The sequence below is a fragment of the Bos javanicus genome, chromosome 4 (genome assembly GCF_032452875.1).
Source record: "Bos javanicus breed banteng chromosome 4, ARS-OSU_banteng_1.0, whole genome shotgun sequence".
Lineage (NCBI taxonomy): Eukaryota > Metazoa > Chordata > Mammalia > Artiodactyla > Bovidae > Bos > Bos javanicus.
The window spans coordinates 58,454,964-58,467,885 of NC_083871.1; the positions used below are offsets into that span (position 1 = coordinate 58,454,964).

General features: G+C 43.2%; 1 long non-coding RNA gene across 1 annotated transcript; it reads left to right on the forward strand.

The window, feature by feature from the left end:
• Positions 1-4,093: 4,093 nt before the first annotated feature.
• LOC133246125 (uncharacterized) lies at positions 4,094-12,897 on the forward strand. Its single transcript, XR_009735918.1, has 3 exons — positions 4,094-5,427; positions 6,833-6,917; positions 7,237-12,897. It is a non-coding gene; the product is annotated as an uncharacterized LOC133246125 (long non-coding RNA).
• The last annotated feature ends 25 nt before the right edge of the window (positions 12,898-12,922 follow it).

The window sequence follows — 12,922 nt, forward strand, 5'->3', positions numbered from 1 at the left end:
TAAGTCTATGGGGTTGCAAAGAGTCGTACATGACTGAGCGACTTTCACTTTCACCAGGCCTTTCTCAGGTTCCTAGCCATAATGTAGTGATTATTTTGGGCACAGGGACTTTTCTTTCTATCATCTTAGCTCTTTCCATGACTTGCTCCTTCCATGGAATTGTTATGTTGTTAGAACAGGAAAAAGGAGTCCAAAGTGGTTGTGGCTAAAAGACAAGAAAGGGAAAAGCCCATGAAAATAGAACAAAGGAAGATCCAAAGACTGGAGTGAGGACCTCAGGTAGAACACACAGCACTCCCGGCTAGCCCCATTTACATAGCACAGGCCCAGGGGGAGGAGAAAAAACATGTAGAAAGAGAAGCCAAAGGGCCGGGGGTCTCTCTCCCTCTCTCCTGCTCTTCCTTTCTCTCTCTTCTCTTCGCGACTTTTGGGTTGGCATGCTCTTATGCCTCAAGGATGTATTTTCTTTTATTTTCTAAATAAAACTGAGCTGTAACACGGAGTGGTAACACTGACCTGTCTGAGAGCTAAGACACAGTCTGTCTGAGAGCTGTGACACACTGAAGGCTTTAACGTCCATTGCTTCAAATTTTTGTTGTGATGAGGCAGAACCAAGGAAATTACACACTCCCCTGACATCTATGGTGACTCAGATTTAATCTGGCTGAAACAACCTTAGCAGTCCCTGCAAGGAGGAGGCCAAGCACAGCAGGAGCCCAACTTGGTGAAAGCTCGCAGTAGAAGTGGAACACGAAGAAAACCCAGCTCAGGGGAAGTGACAAGAAGCCCAGCATGCTAGAAACTGGGACAAAGAATAACAAACATAGCAGAAAGCTCAAGCAACTCAGTCTCAGGTTCCAGAAGACTTCTGTTTAAGGTAGGAGGTCCTTGCTCCTATGGCTGGAAGGACATATGCCTAACAAAATCTTAATTCCTTTACAATCTCTCCTTTCTTGTTTTCTCGACCCTCCCATGAACAGGCAAGTGGCAGTGGGTACAACTGAGAGACTCTGGAGAGGCTACGCCTCAATATGTCCCAAAGGCTTCACTATCTGCTGAGCCCCAGTAGCTGTTACCCAAGCCGGTGGGGGTTCTTCTGTCCTTAATCTTCTTTATGCCAAGGATCAGGCCAATGGAAACTATGAGCACAGGTCAGGTATTTAGCAGATTTTCCAGCAGGCTATGAAGGGGATTCCTTGGCACATTTTCTCATTGCTTTTTCCTCCCGTCCTTCAGCTCCTTTCTCCTGGGACTTGAGCCCAGCCAAAACCCATGATGCCTGGCTTCAGGACCTAGTGAAGCTCAGGCTCTGATGTCTCATTGCAAAAATTCAGTGAGAGACACAGCGATAGATAAGAGGTGGATTTGTTAGGATTCAGAGAGAAACACACTCAGCAGGTTGTGGGCCATTGCAGAGGGCAAGGGCTTTGACCATGGAATTTGACCCTGGTCTGGCTAGTTTTTTCAAGCTGGGTGAATTCATATGCTAATGAGTGGGAGAATCATCCCAGCCATTGGGGAACCACCCACTCCTCCCTCTTTTGACAGTGTCTTGGAGCTGTCCTGCCACATCTGGGTGTGTCATTTAGCTTACAGATTGGGGATTAAGGTTTACTTGAATTTGACTTGTCATCTTGGACCCAATTGATTTTCATTGGTTTATGTTATGCCCTTGTGCTATGTCATTCTTTCAAACGTTGTGCCCTGCCCCCTTCCCTCCTGTTTCATGCTCTTTTCCTGAGCCCCAATCTGGGCCCACGTTGTTGCCTCTACAATCTTCTGGAGGGACAACCAGAAAATAGCTGACCCTTGGGAGGGAAATACTGTATAATATCCAACCCCTCTAGATATTCAGGCCTTCATCTTCCATGTTTCCTACAACATGTACAACAACAGCATCTCTCAGTGAACCGGCTAGGGCGGGCGACAGGCACACAATGCCTGCTAGAAGTCCATCTGTTGGCATCCCTTCAAAGGCAAATGGGCTTCCAGGGATAATGTTTGGCAGTTAGCCTTGCAGGCTGTTCAGGCCCAAATCCTTACCACTCTTCTCCTAAAGTTATAAACATATCCCCAGATCAAATCTCCACTCCACTTTTATGGAACAACTGGTCTGTTGCCTCTTACCAATTTGTTCTTAAGCCAATTACTAACTCCTACAACCCCCTTGTAGGCAACATTGCTCCACCCAGCCTATTATTAAAATACTTTAATGCCCCTAAGAAGGCCAGATAAACCACTCCTTTGTCATTATTTCTGTTGTTGCCTAAAGTGGGTCTATAACAATGAAATGTTTACCATTGGAGACACCCTAACCTGCTCTTATGGAGGACTAGGGGAGGAAATCAGTGACTTATAGTCCCTTACAGCAGTAAAAGGACAAGGCTCATGACTATTTCACCAGGTTCCCAGTCTCAGGGCACAGCCTTGGATTGCTTTACATCATGGTATCTATTCCCATCTGCGGTGAACAAACTGGCAATGAGTTAAAATTACAGTCCCTAACCCTACCCAGCACTGGTCATGCTGGAGACCTTGGAGACACCCAACTCCAGCCCAGGGGTCCCATGAGGTCAACCTGTCTTAACCTACCTGGGGATCTGGTCCTCGAAAGGTTGTCACACGTCAACCTGCTTGGGGATCTGCCAGTCCAGGGTTCTCAGAAGGTCATCACAACTCAACCTGCCCAGGGACCCAATTCTTGGGAGGCTGACCTGCCTCGACCTGCTTGGGGATTTAATCTGCACGAGGCTGTCACACCTCAGCCTGCCTGGGGATCTGCACCCTGACCCAGGGATGCCTGGGTTACAACAGTACTAGGTAGGATAAGCTTCAGAAAACTCACCCCTAAGGAAGTCCACCCATGGAAATAGAAGGAAGCCTATTACTTGTGGGACTGTGCCCAGTCTCAGCAATAACTCAGAAGCCCAATGAGAACCCATTGCCTTTCTGGAAAGGCTAAAAGAGGCCCTCCAAAAGTTTACCTATCTGGACTTAGACTCTTATGAGGGACAGGTGATTTTAAAAGACAAATTCCTGTCCCAATGTGAATCAGACATCAGAATAAAGTTACAACAGCTACAGCAGCAGGACCCTGCTGCTTCTTTAGATGAGATGGTCCAAACAGCCATCAATACCTTTTATAACAGAGTACAGGAGAAGGAGGCCAAGGCCCAGGAAAGGGAGAAAAGGAAAGAGACAAGGATGCCCAGAAACTGGCCACCCTCCAGAGAAGCCCTATGGGAAACCCAGAGTCCTTGAAGGACAATGTCTAATCTGTAGACAGGTGGGGCACTGGGCCAAAGAGTGACCAAACCATGACAAGGCTCCTAAAATGGCTTGCTATAAATGCTATAAATTGGGACATTGGGAGGCACTCTGCCCTTGGGACCCAAGAGCCTCAAGGTCAAGCACCAAGCCTTCCCTCACGATGGTTCAACAGAACTGAAGTGGCCTGCTCCAGCCAGCCCGCCTGTCACAGATAACCATCACGGGGCTAGAGCTAAGGGTGCAACTGGATGGGGCAGGTAGGTCTGAGAATTCCTTGGTTGACACAGAGGCTACTTACCCTGTCCTGAGGTCCTACTGCAGAGCCTTCTCCTCCCAAACCTGTACCATTTTGGGTGCTACAGGAAAAACGACTACTAAAAGATTCACCCAAACACTTCTTTGTTGCTGGGATGGACAAATATTTTCCCACCAGTTTCTGGTGGTTCCTGAGTGCCCTACTCCCTTATTGGGAAGAGATATACTCACTAAACTGGGGACCACCTTTGTGATGGGAAGCTTTTCAGCCCCTAGAACCCCACAGCTTCTGGTTACTGCTGAAGAACCCATTACACCCTCTCCAATAGAGAGGGACCAAAAATTATGGGAGGACAAAGTTAACCTCCAGGTATGGGACCAGGGGACTCCTGGATGAGCCCACCAAGCTGAACTGCTCATCATTAGTTTTAGGATCCCACTCGGTTTCCTAACCGGAAACAATATCCCCTCAAAAGAGAGGCTCGGGAGGGACTACAGTCTCTAATAAATAAATTCCTTGCTTGTGGGCTATTGGTAAAGAAAAAGGACTCTCAGTAAAGGACTCTCAGTAAAGAAAAAGGACTGAACCTGGCAAATGGTTCAAGATCTCCTGATCATATAAGAAGCTGTAGTCCCTCTCTATCCCACAGTATCCAATCCCTAAGTAATCTTGGGAGAAATCCCACCCGGTGTCAAATGGTTTACAGTCTTGGATCTCAAAGATGCATTTTTTTGCATACCTCTGGCTAAAGAAACCCAATACCTTTTTGCCTTCGAGTGGGAGGCTCCAGGAGAAAAACACCAACAGACGACTTGGACAGTATTACCTCAGGGGTTCAGAGATAGCCCTCACCTGTTTGGACAGGCCCTTAGCTGGGATCTCCTAGACCTGGACCTGGGGCCTAATGGGAAAATATTACAATATGTAGATGAGCTACTAATTTGCTCTCCAGATCAGAAAAATGCCCAACGGCAATTCAGGTTCTAAACTTTTTGGCAGAGAGGGAATATAAAGTCTCCCATGCTAAGGCACAGATGGTTGAGACAAAGGTCACTTACCTGGGAGTTTAGATTACACATGGATCCAGGAGGCTGTCCTCTGATTGGGTACAAGGAATCCTCCAGTTGCCCTCCCCCACGACTTGAAAACAATTGTGAGCTTTCCTGGGGCTAACTGGGTATTGTAGAATCTGGATACCCAACTATGGTCTAATAGCCCAGCCATTATATGAAAGGGATGGGATGATTCAATCCCACTGATGTGGGGAACTCCTCAAAAGAAGGCAGAGGCTACACTAAAACAAACCTTAACTCAAGCACCTGCCTTGAGGTTGCCAGACCCAGAAAAAGCATTCCAATTTTATGTCCACGAAAGACAAGGAATAGCCTTGGGAGTGTTAACTCAAAGGTTGGGATCTGAGCCCCAGCCTGTAGCTTACTTATCCAAGAGGCTTGACCCAACCACCCGAGACTGGCCTCCCTGCCTTCCAAATCTTGCAGCTATTGCAATCCTGATAGAAGATTCTTTAAAACTCTCTTTTGGGGGCAAACAAAGTATTTTTATCAGCCACCAAGTGAAACACTCCTAAATGGGAGAGGCCATTTATGGATGTCTGATCAAAGAATCCTCAGGTATCAAGTAGTGCTGATGGAAAATCCAGGCCTTACTATATCCCTTTGTGAGGTTCTTAACCCAGCCACCCTCTATCTCCTTTCACTCTTGCCTAGAAACCTTGGACCACTGGACAAAACCCTGAGAGTGGTTGTTGGAATATCCTCTGACCAATCCTGAGGAAATCTGATACACTTATGGAAGCAGCTTTGTCTTGGATAGAAAAGGAAGAGCTGGATATGTAGTAGTCTCCAATTTTGAGACCATAGAGGCTAAACCTTTGGCACCAGGTACTTTAGCTCAATTAGCCAAGCTCATAGCCCTGACTTGAGCTTTAGAGCTGGGAAAAGGAAAAAGAGTAGCCATTTACACTGACTTCAAGTATGCCTTTCTGGTGCTACATGCACATGCTGCTATTTGGAAAGAAAGGCCACTTGATCACCTGAGGGTCCCCAAGCAAATATGGTGATCAAATCCTTAGATTTTTAGAGGCAACCCATCTGTCTGCTGAGGTTTCAGTCTCCCAGTGCAAAGGACACCAAAAAGGGAGCACGGAAGTGGCACTAGGGAACCAATCAGCTGATCAGGCGGCTAAGAGAGCAGCATTACAGAACAATGACCTGATAGGGGTTGTCACCTTAGTTCCACAGACTAATTTGCCAGGAACTCCTTCATATACTGAAGATGAGAATCTTAAAGCTAACAGTGAGGGTTTTTAAGAAGGTCATATGGGGTAGTTCCAAAAGGAGGGACTCCTTTTTCTGCCTGGGAACCTCCAATGAAAGTTGGTTAACTCCTTTATGCCACCACTCATTTAGGGGGAAAAGGCCCTCCAAAGGTTACTAGAAAGGTCCTTCAGAAGAACAGACCTCCAAACAACTATAAGGCAAGTGGTCTCCACTTGTCCCACTTGCCAATTAAACAACCCCCAAGGAGTTCAAAGACCCCAGTTGGCCCAACCTGTCCAGTGACGTGGGGCCTACCCAGGAGAGGACTGGTAGATGGACTTCACCCAGATGCCAGTTTCTCAAAGGTATTAATACCTATTAGTCATGATAGATACATTCACAGGATGGATTGAAGGCTTTCCCACCTGGACTAAGGCTGAGGAGGTGGTAAAAAAACTGTTCCATGAAATCATTCTGAGGTTTGGTCTGCCCAGGTCTTTACAAAGAGACAATGAGATATCATTTACTTCTAAGGTCACCCAAGGGGTCTCGAAAGCATTGGGCATTACTTACTATCTCCATTGTGCCTGGAGGCCTCAGTCTTCAGGAAAAGTAGAAAGAGCCAACCAATTCTTAAAATCAGTGATAAAAAAGATAACCCAGGAGACCTCCCTGGGATGGAAGGAGGCTTTACCAATAGCTCTCCTCCACATCCATATTGCCCCTAAGGAAGAGGTTGGTCTTAGTCCTTATGAGATGCTATATAGGAAACCTTTAGTTTATGTCAATGACCTCTTCCTAGATCCAGAGGCTCAGACCCTCCAGTCTTATACCATGGACATTGGGCAGTTCCAACAGGATATATGCTTGTGGGGTGTGAACCAGGACCCAAAAGATTCTAAGGAGTCACCACTATATGCTCCAGGGACTCAAGTCCTAATTAAAGTCTGGAAATGTGGGTCCCCAGAGGCTCAACTCCAGCCCACATGGAAGGATCCCTACCCTGTAATACTTTCTACCCCCACAGCAGTCAAGGTACCAGGACGACTCTTGGATTCACTACTCACAAATCAAGCCATGGAAGAAAACAGAAGAGGACACTCAATACACCTGTGAGCCCCTGGGAGATCTCAGATACCTATTCAGAACTACAAATGAGTGCCATTCTAATGAACACCCCCAAAATCTAGTTTCTGGGGATAAGATTTCTCAGGACAGCTCTAAAGAGCCAACACAGCTTGGCAGGGGTTGTACTCCAAAACAGACAGGAGACAGATCTTCTGATCCCTAACAAGGAGGAATTTAAGCCATCCTGGTGATGGGAATTTGGAGTTGGCTAATGCCCCTACTAGTCCTTGTTATGGCATATTGATGATGTGTATGATTGCTCCATGTATTATCATTTGTCTAACCCCTTTTGTCTCTACCCAGGTCAACAAGCTACAACTTGCAGTGCCAGTTCAACAAGGATATATGAAACTACAGCTGACCATGGAAAACATCACTCACCCTTAGACGGACACTGCTATAAGCACTCTGAGGCCTGAGATTAGGAAGAGAGGGGAGGCCCAAGCCCCTCGCCATACCAGTTCAGCAGGAAGTAGCCAGAATGACCTCGACACCCCTATTCCCAAAGAATTGGGCCTTATATCTCTTGAGAGGGGAATGTCAGGTAGTTAGAATAGGAAAAAGGAGTCCAGAATGGCGGTGGCTAAAAGACAAGAAAGGGAAAAGCCTGTGAAAATAGAACAAAGGAAGGTCCAAGGACCAGAGTGAGGACTTCAGGTAGAACAAACAGCACATCTGGCTAGCCCAATTTACATAGGGCAGGCCAGAGGAAGGAGAAAAAAACATATAGAAAGAGGAGCCAAAGGGCCAGGGGCCTCTCTCCCGCTCTCCCTCTCCCTCTCTCCTACTCTCCCTTTCTCCCATTCTCCTGCTCTTTCTCATGCACTCTCTCTCTCTCTCTCTTCTCTTCGTGTCTTTTGGGTTGGCATGCTTGGGTCAGCATGCTCTCATGCCTCAAGGATGTAGTTTCCTTTATCTTCTAAATAAAACTGAGCTGTAACATGAGCCGTAACACTGATCTGTCCGAGAGCTTGACACGCCAAGGGCTTTAACATCCATCCTTTCAAATTTTTGTTGTGATGAGACAGAACTTAGGAAATTACACACTTCCCTGACAGGATAGATGACAGTCACATAGGATAAAGTATCAGTTACATCAAACAGAAAGTCTTTATCTCTTCTCTCAGGTCTGGTCTTATACTAAGCTGTGTCTCCTAACTTTGATTATCAGAAATGTTTTCACAAAGATTCCTCCTGCCTTTGCTTAGAGGGTTTAGGCAAATACTTCTGATCTCTTTTAATTTCTGTTACCTATTTAAACTCTCAAAGAAAGAACTATGTTGGTTTAAATAGCAATCAGAAAAGCATGATCTAATGAGGGAGATTCCTCATGATACCTCCTCATAGGCCAGCCTCAAGACTGATCACTCTCAGCTCAGGGATCCAGGCCTGGTTCAGCCTGTAGCCTTAGGGTAAAGTCATGTCAAGGATCACATGGTGTGTATCGTGTATCATGTATCACATGTTCTGACTTATAAAGGTAATGAACTCCTCACAATAAGGGAGGGCCCATGTCACTAGCCAATGGTTTGCATGGCATATTGAATATAAACATAGCTACCAATAAAATAAGACAAGGAACTATTAGGTAGCTTGAACATGACTTGTTATATGTCAAAAGAGTTTAGAGAAATAAGGTAAGTTTTACATTCAGTCAAAAAAATATTTTTAGGTGGAAAAAAATTACAACACAGGAAAGAACAGTAGGGCCCAGGCAAAGGCATGAAAGCAGAAGTGAGCAAGATAAACGTGGGGTGGCTGGAGGGGTTTAACTATATTGATTAGTTTCTACAAAGGATTGCTGGGGCCCCAGGCATTCAACTAATGGCTCCTATTCGAGCTTTGTTGCTGGTGTTTAGTCACCAAGTTACTAAGTTGTTTAGTCACTTTTGTGATCCCGTGGGTATTTAAGCTTTAGGCATCAACTAAAACGTACATTCTCATTCAGAGTGGCTTTCCTTGACTACCCATTCTCAAGGAGATTCATAATGTTTTCCACTCTTAAACCATTCTGTTTTTTTTTCTTTCCCTCCTTTGTAGCATTTATCAAATATTGCAATATTGATTTACTGTTATACTTATTTGTTTGACACTGTTGTTAAGTATATTGATCTGGAGAGTGATTGCCTAGATTTCAAAACTGGTTCTGCCACTCACTAGCTTTGTGACCTTGGACAACATTCTCTGTATCTTAGTTTCCTTATCCATACACTGGAAATAAAAATACTGTTCCACATTGAGTCATTTTGAAAGCAAAGAAAAATATATACATTTTAAAAATATTTTATATGTTTATACATTTTTAATATTTTTTATAAAATGTAAACCTAATGTCTAATAAGAGCAGATAAATAGCTTCAGAAGGAATGAAGAGGCTGAGCCAAAGTAGAAATGATGCCAGTTGAAGTTGTGGATATGTCTGGTCGTGAAAGTAGAGCCTGATGCTATATAGAACAATACTGCATAGGAACATGGTAAGTCAGTTCCACGAATCAATGTAAATTGGAAGTGGTCAAACAGGAGATGGCAAGAGTGAACACTGACATTTTAGGAATCAGTGAACTAAAATGGACAGGAGTAGGCAAATTTAGATGCCCGTTATATCTACTACTGTGAGCAAGAATCCCTTAGAAGAAATGGAGTAGCCCTCATAGTCAATACAAGAGTCTGAAATATAGTAGTTGGGTGCAACCTCAAAAATGACAGAATAATCTTGGTTCATTTCCAAGGCAAATCATTCAATATCCCGGTAATCCAAGTATATAACCCAATCAATCATGCTGAAGAAGCTGAAGTTGAACAATTCTATGAAGACATATAAGACCTTCTAGAACTAACACCAAAACAAGATGTCCTTTTCATCATAGGGGACTGGAATGCAAAAGTAAGAAGTCAAGAGATAAATGGAGTAATAGGCAAGTCTGGCCTTGGAGTACAAAATGAAGCAGGGCAAAGGCTAATAGAGTTTTGCCAAGAGAATGCACTGATCGTTGCAAATACCATCTTCCAACAACACAAATGATGACTCTACACATGGACATCATCAGATGGTCAATATCAAAATCAGATTGATTATATTCTTTGTAGCCAAATATGGAGAAGCTCTATACAGTCAACAAAAGCAAGACTGGGCGCTGACTGTGGCGCAGATCATGGGCTCCTTATTGCAAAATTCAGACTTAAATTGAAGAAGGTAGGGAAAACCACTAGGCCTTCAGGTATGACCTAAATTAAATCCTTTGATTATACAGTAGGAGTGACAAATATATTCAAGGTATTAGATCAGAGACAGAGTGCCTAAAGAACTATGGACAAAGTTTTATAACATTGTACAGGAGGCTCTGATCAAAATCTTCCCCAAGAAAAAGAAATGCAAAAAGGCAAAATGGTTGTCTATGGAGGCCTTACAAGGAGCTTAGAAAAGAATAGAAGTGAAAGGCAAAGGAGAAAAGGAAAGATACACCCATTTGAATGCAGAGCTCCAAAGAATAGCAGGAAGAGATAAAAATGCCTTCTTAAGTGAACAGTGCAAGGAAATAGAGAAAAATAATAGAATGGGAAAGACTGAAATCTCTTTAAGAAAATAAAAGATACATTTCAAGGGAACATTTCATGCAAAAATGGACACAATAAAGGACAGAAACAGTATGAATCTAACAGGAGCAGAAGATATTAAGAAGAGGTGGCAAGAATACATAGAACTATACCAAACAGGTCTTAATGACCCTGACAACCACGATGGTATAGTCTCTCACCTAGAGCCAGACATCCTGGATTGTGAAATCAAGTGGGCCTTAGGAAGCATTATTACAAAAAAAGCTAGTGGAGGTGATGGAATTCTACCTGAGCTTTTGTAAATCCAGAAGATGATGGTGTTTAAGTGCTGCACTCATTATGTCAGCAAATTTGGAAAACTCAGCAGTGGCCACAGGACTGGAAAAGGTCGGTTTTCATTCCAATCCCCAAAAGGCAATGTCAAAGAATGTTCAAACTACCCCACAGATTCACTCATTTCACATGCTAGCAAGGTAATGCTCAAAATCCTTCAAGCTATGCTTAAAAAGTACATAAACTGAGAACTTCCAGATGTGCAAGCTGGACTTAGGAAAGGCAGAGGAATCAGAGATCAAATTGCCAACATCCATTGGATCATAGGAAAAACAAGGGAATTACAGAACAACATCTACTTCACTTCCCTGACTACACTAAAGCCTTTGATTGTGTGGATCATAGCAAACTGTGGAAAATTCTTAAAGAAATGGGATTATCAAATCACCTTACCTATCTCCTAAGAAACCTGTATGCAGGTCAAAAAGCAATAGTTAGAAATGAACATGAAACAATGGACTGGTTTTCCAAATTGGGAAAGGAGTACATCAAGGCTGTATATTGTCACCTTGCCTATTTAATTTATATGCAAAGTACATCATGCAAAATGTTGGACTGGATGAAGCTCAAGCTGGAATCAAGATTGCCAGGAGAAATATCAATAAACTCAGATATGCAGATGACACCACTCTAATGGCAGAAAGTGAAGGGAAACTAACAGCTTCTTGATGAAGTTTAAAGAGGAGAGTGAAAAACCTGACTTAAAACTCAATATTCAAAAAACTAAGATCATGGCATCCATTCCTATCACTTCACTGCAAATAGATGGGGAAAATATGGGAACAATGACAGAATTTATTTTCTTGGACTCCAAAATCACTGAGGATGGTGACTGCGGGCATGAAATTAAAAGACACTTGCTCCTTGGAAGAATAGCTATGACAAAACTAGACAGCATATTTAAAAAGCAGAAACATCACTTTGCCAACAAGGTCCATATAGTCAAAGCTATGGTTTTTCCAGTAGTCACATATGGATGTGAGATTTGGACTATAAAGAAGGCTGAGTGCCAAAGAATTGATGCTTTCCAACTGTGGTGCTAGAAAAGACTCTTTAGAGTCCCTTGGACAGCAAGGTGATCAAACCAATCAATCCTAAAGGAAATCAACCCTGAATATTCACTGGAAGAACTGATGCTGAAGTTGAAACTCCAATACCTTGGTCACCTGTTGTGAAGAGCTGACTCACTTGAAAAGACTCTGATGCTGGGAAAGATTGAGGGCAAGAGGAGAAGAGGGTGACAGAGGATGAGATGGTTAGATGGCACCAATGACTCAATGGACATGAGTTTGAACAAACTCCAGGAGATAGTGAAAGACAGGGGAGACTGGCGTGCTTCAGTCCTTGGGGTCACAGAGTTCGACATGATTTAGTGACTGAATAACAATATACATATGAACAGAAAATCACAAATGTTGGCAAGGATGTGGCAAAAGTCTGTGCACTATTGGTGGGAACGTAAACAAGTATAGCTACTGTGGGAAAAATAACATGATTGTCCCTCAATAATTAAAAATAGAATTACAATATTTCAGGAATCCCACTTCTGAGTATATGCACCAAAGATCTAAAATCCCAGTCTCAAAGAGATATTTGTAAACCCATGTTCATAGCAGTATCATTCATAATAGCCAAAATGTGGAAGCAAATCAAGTACTCACCTACAGATGAATAGATAAGTGAAATATGGTGTATGTATGTGTGTTTGTGTGTGTATATATGCAATGAAATATTATTCAATCTCAAGAAGGAAGAAAATTAGGACATATTGTACAGCATGGATGAATCTTGATAACACTTTGCCAAGTTAAGTAAGCCAGCCACAAAAATACAAGTAATTTTTTATTCTACGTATATGAGGAGCTTAGAGTGATCAAAATCAAAGAGAGAGGAATGGTGGTTTCCAAGGGCTGAAAGGAGAGGGGAATAGGAACTTATTCAATAGGCATAGAATTTCAGATTTTCAGGATAAAAAGAGTTCCACACATGTATAGTGGTTATGGTAGCACAGCACTATTAATGCTTAATGTCACTGAAGTGTCCACTTAAAAATGGTTAAGATGGAAAAAAAATGGTTAAGATGGTAAAATTTATATATATT